General features: G+C 42.7%; 1 protein-coding gene across 1 annotated transcript in view; it reads left to right on the top strand.

The window, feature by feature from the left end:
- Positions 1 to 7,684, top strand: part of LTBP1 (latent transforming growth factor beta binding protein 1) — a 461,583-nt gene that overhangs the window by 217,913 nt on the left and 235,986 nt on the right. The window lies entirely within an intron of this gene.

Below are 7,684 nucleotides of genomic sequence, written 5' to 3'. Positions count from 1 at the left end.
GCAGATGCAGGGGACGGAAGCAGTGTGGAGGGGGGAAGACGAGGGGATGGGGGAAGGGGGGTCAGGGCAGCCTGAGGCTGCCCCAGGGATCTGGCACAATGTGGGGTAAGTGGAAGGAGGACACGCAGCAGGGGACAAACTGCCTCTCTCATTGCCTGTCCTTCCACCTCCACACTGCCTGCCCTGTACTACCTACCCTGCTACTGCCTGTCTCCATTGCTCCTTTCATTACTTTTCTCCTTACTGCCTCCCACTGCCTGCCTACTGTCTGTCCCCCACTGCCTGCCCAATTACTGCCTGCCACCACCTGCTCTACCGCATGCCCCCACCTGCTGACTCCACCATAATCTGTCCCCCTACTGCCTTTCCCTTTACTACCCCATCATCACCTCTCCGCCCACCATGTGCAGTAGTGGGTGAGGGGGACAAATATAAGATGATACTTCAATACTTAGATTCCATACATGGAAAATTATAATACATTTATAAATGTTACTTGTAGAGAATCTAATTATTGGGGGGGGTCGTCTTAAACTCAGAGCCATCTTGTATTCAAGTAAATATGATATCTCTACTCTTACTTCTCCTAATACTTGGCCATGTTTATGTATTTGCTTGCATGGTGGATTTGTATATTTGGCTTTAATATGCAAAACATCTTTTATTAATTATTCTGGGTCAGAGGTGATTTTACTGCCTGGAAAGGAGACTGAAGTGTGTGTGGTCCTTTCTAAGTTAATCAACTTAGTTAATCCTATATAGGACTTTGCTTGTTGTTCTTCTAGCCTGTGCTTTTTTAATTAGTGAAAAAGTGTTCTATTGATCTCATTTCTAGGATTGTAATTTATAACTAAAGTCTATAGCTAGGGATACTTAAAGTGCACAAAGGTGAAGGAAAAATTGTGGGCCACTCACAGTGCCTAGTGCCATTTTTGTAGTCTTTCCATGGTGACTGCCCCTTCCGCTGCCACGGATTAGCAGAGGGGCCCCAGTGGCCCCACCCCTTGGTGCTTATTGACTGAGAGGGCTGCCTTTTGTGCAGCTCTCCTCTCACCACTCTTTGGTGGGGAGGGAGCAGGGCTACATGAAAGGCAACCCTCTTGGCCCAGTCAGTGGCAGAGGGAACAGGCAGCATTTGGCTGCTCCCCTTTGTGCCAACGTCTTCCCCACCCCTGCCAGTCTGTGAGGCCAGGCCACAGCAGCCACTGGCTCCTACTGGGGAGCTAGCATTTTATTTTTAGTAAGTTGTTTTTTCTGGTGATTCTGCACAAAATCACAGAAACCGCCATTTTTCATGGTGTTAGCGGAAACAGTCATTTTTCATGGTTTCTGTGAAAATTGCAAAACCACCATTTGAACGGATCCTTATCTATCATTATGCAATTTTATATACGCATACAGCCTTAATGCTGGCAACTCCTACCTTTAACATTCTTTCAGCAGATTTTAGAAAAAAATACCTTTATTGACTTCCTTCCTTCCCATCTCCTCCAAACTTTTTCCCATTCTCCCCTCTTTCCTCTTTGAACATATATAACTAATCTTCCAGTTAATAGGCTCAGCAATTCTTGTCTCTGTTCTTTTTTAACATTATTTCCATTATTATTTTTCCTCTCTCAGCACATTCCTCTACACAGTTTGCTAATTGCCATTCATGGATACTAGTCAGAAGAAGCAGTCTTCTTTAGGTCTAAGCTGGCTGCTGTTGCCAAATCTTAAGCATTCAGATCTCACCCAAATACATTTTGCACATCTGACCATTGATAAGATCCAGCTTAGCGAGGAGGCAGCACTCTTTGAAGTAAAAGCCACAGCAAACATCTGAGTGGTGGCAACTCACTGCAAATTAAACAGGCTGCAAACCTCAGAATAAGAATAATCTAGGTTCTGCTTTGTGTGTGTGTGTGTGTGTGTGTGTGTGTGTGTGTGTGAGAGAGAGAGAGAAAGAGAGAGAGAGAATTTTTGTATTGTGCTCTGAACATTGTGGGGAAAGGGAAAACTGGAAAGCACCTCTGGAAACAAGTTTCATAGCTTTGTATTATAATTTCTAAAGACTTTTGTGTGGAGAAAGTCCACACAACTTTTGCGGGCTCTTGTTTTCTCCAGATCGGTTCATTCATCCCCACTGCCTTTATTTCATTCAGAATGGAACTCCAATTCATTATTTTTTCTGGGAGATATAATATTCTCTTTTGAATAATTGCCCACATGTGCATTTGCACTATGCGTGCATGCACCTTAAGCATGCAGTTTAAGTCTTTTTGCATCATCATTATAAGGGTACACTATTGCCCTGCCCCTCTTCCCTCTTCACACTAAGAGAATTAAGCATGGCTGCGCACAGAGCCATCCCTAGGGTATGACAAATCAGGGCGACCGCTCTGGGCCCTGTGCTTTGGTGGGGGCCCCCTGGAGCCAGGCAGAGTGGCTGCAGCCCCTCTCACAGGGCCCACCTGGAGCTGGCGGCTCAGCCCCGCACTGTGGAAGAAGCACGGAGATGCTCCCACTGTTGCAGGGGTACCACGGCCCCTTGCAGAGTTAAGGCCCCCCCTCCCCAGTGTCACCTCTGGATGGAAACTTCCTTGATATCCCTCAACTGCCTTGATAAGAGGCAGAACACTCTTGTCATACTTTGTGCCTATGATTCACAAATCTATTATAATTTCTTCTTCTCCTTAAAGAGAGAGAGAGAGAAAATATATATTTTTAGCAGCTGTCACCTTTTGTTGGGATTCATATACCTGTGGGCATTCCACCCCGACTTCAGATTTTACTGTGCCATGCAGTGCTGTTATCTTTGAGGTTGTCATCCCCTCTCTGGCTGTCTTCTACACCACCTCCCCTTTGGGGAGAGAGAAAGGAGCCTTTTTTCTACAGCCCCCTCCTGAACCCTGCCAACCCCCCAGAGGGCCTAGAGCCCCCTCCCCCCACATGGCCCCAGATTTCCTGTATGGCCCACAGCTCACCCACAGCAGCAGCAGCCATCAGGACACCTGGGGCCTCCTGGTACAGTCCCCCCCCCGGTACAGTGCTGCTTGGCCCTGGCCACCTGGCACCTGGCGCTGCCTCTGCACATCGTGTGGGTGTGGCCTGGCTCTGCTCGGTGTGGTGCCATGTGGGGTCTTGCACCTTTGGGCAGCACCAGGCCGCTCAGGCTGTCACCTGGGGCCCCGCACCACTCATGGGGACTCCCTGTTGCACTGAGCTGGGTCCTGCATATGTGGAACCAGCCTGGCCTGATGGCACGTGGGACTGTGCACACAAGCTCCAACCCAGTGTGACAGGAGGTCCCCACGTGGGGCCCTGGGTGACAATCTGAGTGGCCCAGAGTTGTCTGGAGGCTCACTGTGCCGCACTGCGCCAGAGTGGGCCCGTGTGATATGGCACAAGCAATACCAGGTACTAGGCTGGGGCTGTGCCACGAGCCCCGAGTGCACCAGCTGTGGGCCATGATGGGGAGCTTGGGTTGTGCAGGGGAATTGTGGGCCCTGTGGGGGGCAGGCAGGGGACCCCTCCTGAGCTGCCCCTGCCCATGGTTCCCCACACCCTCACAGCCCTTTCCCCCCCACCCCCTGTTACCAGGAATGGAGCCCAGGCCCAGGTCCCTGCAGCCTGCACCGCTGTTTACCCTGCATGGGCAGGCAGCATGCTTCAGCACCAGGGCAAGGGGCAGCCATAGAGATGCTCTGTCTGACTACCAGAGCATCTCTTTGGAGGACCCAAGCCTCCAGTTGCCACAGGGCATGGTCCAGGACCCACAATTTTCCCGTGTTTTATTTTGATACCTGGATATCCATGTATCAAATTTTGAGTCCCCCTGCAAATATGCAGTGCGGGGAGTGTTTTTTTGTTCTCAAGAGTGCCTCTTGCCACATCTCACACTGCTTCGAGATGCGGCAAGAGGTATGTGCAGGCTCGTCTGGACGCGCCCAAGGAGTTTAGAACTTTTATTCACTTTGCTTTATTTCAACAACAAGCAAGCAAGCAAGATTTATGTTTATTTTATTTAACCCTTTTCCTCCTCCGTTTTTTATTTTAATTCTTATAAAAATACTTTTATTATGACAGAATATCTTGTTATTTCCCAGAATACTTTTATAGTGTTAGTGGTGGACCCAGTAAAGTTTGTACTGCTACTCTGAGACCTATTCATTCTGTATGTGATTACTTTGCATTTAAATTGTTATGGGACATTTTGATGTTAATGGAATATGAATTCACACAAGTGCCTATCATATGTCAAGATTTATGTAAAGAAAATTAAGCCTTGTCAGTTTTTCTGAAATACCAGTTAGCTTCTGTTTGGAGATACTTCTGTAATTTTCTGTAATTACTGGCATTTAAGAAAATACGTCCTAGTTATAATGCACTTGTTTTCAAATTAGAGCATTCCCAAATTTCATTAGATTTCTTTCCATATAAATGTAAGTGTAGAAGAATTATTACTAAAAGCAAGCCAACAAATAACACCCTGATATCTAAGAAGCAAGATGAAGTTAGAGAAGCTTCTTGCTACAGATTTGACTAAACCAGGGCAATTTTTATATGTCATATCATTACCTTGTTATAATCTGTTCTCTTTTGCAAGATTTTTTGCTGGATTTCTTAAATTTGGTCTGGTTTGAAAAACATTTGTAACTTAATCAAAATGTCATATTTAAAAAGAAGTATGTAGTTAAAATAGTTTTGTTTACTGAATATGCTCTGCACCAGGCTTAAGCATGGCCCAACACTATCACTTTTTAAGTTACCTATTAAGTAATGTATAGAACGAGTGGTTTTGCTTTCAAGTAATAAAGGCCTGAGCTGACTCAGGCACACTTCTGTCCCTAATATACTGGAAGGGGCAATAGTATTCTTCTATTGCTGGTTTTGCCACTGAACTGCTGAATGACTTTGGGCATAGCACTTCATTTCTCTGTGTCTCAGTTCCCCCATCTGTAAAGATAATTGTCCTTTTCCCATTGTAAAGTGCTTTAAATCTCCTAATGAAAAATGCTGTATGAGAGCAAGGCTTTAGTTAGTAGTCTCATGCCATACTGCTCTATTTGAGAACAGCAAGGATGCCTGAGCTTGGAGCTCTGCTTGCATTTTTAGGTAAAATGTGAGATACTGTAACAATATATTTGAACATTATATTTAAAAAATACATGAGGAAGCACCTAAAGCTTATCTGAGAATGCCTCTGTTTAATAAATGTATTCATTAATATAAATAAATAATACAAGTGGAAAAAAAAAACCCTTGCCAAGCTCTCCATTGGGAATTTTACGTTATTATGTCTTTCAGTGTGACCAACATCCTCTCAAATATTTTGTTAATTATTATGTGAATCATGATTATGTCTGAAGAACATAAGGTTTACTTGATAAATATCCTTTATTTTAGTAAATTTAATAAATAATTATTTTAAAGTTTTTCAGCAATGATTTTCTATACATGCACGTATTTAATATTGGAGTGGACCCCCTCTTTTTAGCATTGGTCTTGGCAGAGTGTAGCATGAACAGAAAAGTGCATAGTTATGGGAAGAGTTCAGAAATTGGCAAGTTTCAGAGGATATAACTAATCCAGATACAATATTTTATGTAAATAATATATGATACGCTCATTTTATATATATCCAGGATTAACCTGGGAGCATAGCAGTTGGAGTATGCCATTTTGTTAGACATCACATTTATTTGTGTATTAAAGAATGTAAGATCCATAAATGGAAACGTATTCATTTTATTTTTTTTATAAATATGGTATATTATAATTTGTCTTATTCTTAAAAAAGGAAAGTAAAATAAGATGTTTTACACTATAGCACTATTTTTATGAAACACTTTTAAAGCTTTTTTTTTTCTTCTTCAGAGTAGTCTTAAAAATACCATCTCATAAAATAAAATAGTTGTCTGGAATTTCTTGAAGCTCATGGTTTGGCTTCAGGAGATTTTATACAAATAAACTGTCAGAAATCAGTGTATATCCATTTACAGGGTTTAATGCTCCATCCACAATAGCTTCTTTGCAAAATCAATACCCTAAAATATCAATGGATTAAAGATATATCAGATACCAAAAGACCATCAAACACTGTTTTAATTACTTGAATAAGAGAAAGCTGGATAATTTTTACTCGCCTGTAAGGAATGTTTTGTTTAAGCCAAAACAAATTCTTTACAAGTTCTTTTAGAAAATCTGGAAGTATTTAAGAGTTTCTCTCCTCTCCTTTTGAGACAATGGCTGTTACTGAGCCAGTATTATTGGACAGCATTTGTAACAACCTGTCATTTGGATGTTCAGTAGGCTAATTAAATATGCTGGTAATTATATCATCAGTGTGGTTTGGTAAAATTGAGGCCTATTACTCTGTTTGCAGTTCAACTAGAATAAAAGATGTAACCATCCAATGACTGCCTGCTGAACAGTTTATAAAAATTTCAACAGAGTATCCTTTCACTTTGGAGTTTTGCTATTGTGGAATGTTAAATGTAGTCTTTGAGCTGAATCCTGAAGCCATTAGTTACTAGTCAGGCAAAGCACTGATTGATTTCAATCATGGTTAATCATATAGGGTTCCCTTATTAACAGCTATCTTGTGGTTTTTCAGTAAAACTATGGAGCTGCAGCAGGATCATGCAGCAATGGAAGTCCAGGGCAACATTCTGGTGACTCAGACAAATTCTTTGTGATTGCTCTGGGACTGATTGCCAGACTGGGATCTCTACCAGAGAGAACTGGATGAATTCCTCCCTGTAATGGTTCATCTGAAATGGAGAAAGAAGAGTGGGTATAGAGGACATGTCCTTGCCTGGTCCCTTTGAGGAGGTTAGCACCAGTGGTAGCCCCCAGTGTGCTGCTTCTTCTTCTTTTTTTTTGCATATGAACAATAAAAGAACTGGGATTGTGGCTGCAGGCTGCAGAAGGGAACAGGCAATGAGACTTGGATGGCTCCCATGCACCAGAGCCAGGTCAGCCACAACTGAAACATAATGGTGGGAATGCTCTCTGCATCCTTCTCTTATGTAAAATATAAGCAATGTGAAAATTAGAAATGTACAGATATTAAAAATGATTTGTCTTAAAGGACACTAGAAGTCAATACTTGGTGACTGTTCACAGTAAGGCCTGGTTACTTAGTTCAAGTATAAACTTAAGTGGCTGAGTTGCACTGAATGATGTGGCATCTCTAAATTGCTATGGATTTTTCTAGGATGGTCACCTACTTATCGTTTGTCTCATAAAGTAGGATAGAGAAGGGTGGCAGAAAGGTGTGGCTGTTAAGGAAGATATAGCTTGAATTCACATTTCTGGGCCCTGCAGAAATGTAGCTTCTACTCTGGGGTTTAGCATCTGTGAAAGGGAGAAACATTTTAGGAAAGTGCAGCTGGCTGGGAAATAGGTTAAACAGGGACATTCATGTTGGAAGGATTGGAAATACTCTGTTGGAAGTAGCAGAGAAACCAAAGCTCATTAGGCATGCAAGAACAGACTTCATTTCTGCCTGATTTAGAAGTTCTACATGCCAGCCATCTTCTGCACAGCTAAGGAACAACATAGCAGAAGCTCTGCTGACCATTTATACAGAGCTGTAGACCCCTGTGTGACAGGTACCTTCCCTTATTGTCCAGTTCCTAAGGTGAGCTGGACTGTAAGCACATTTTCCCCAATACTTCAAGTTTCAGTGTACCATAAA

Source organism: Gavialis gangeticus, unplaced genomic scaffold (genome assembly GCF_001723915.1).
Source record: "Gavialis gangeticus isolate Ggan-Ray unplaced genomic scaffold, GavGan_comp1, whole genome shotgun sequence".
Classification (NCBI taxonomy): Eukaryota; Metazoa; Chordata; order Crocodylia; family Gavialidae; genus Gavialis; species Gavialis gangeticus.
The sequence above is the reverse complement of the archived record's forward strand: the minus strand, read 5'-3'. Positions and strand labels throughout refer to the sequence as shown.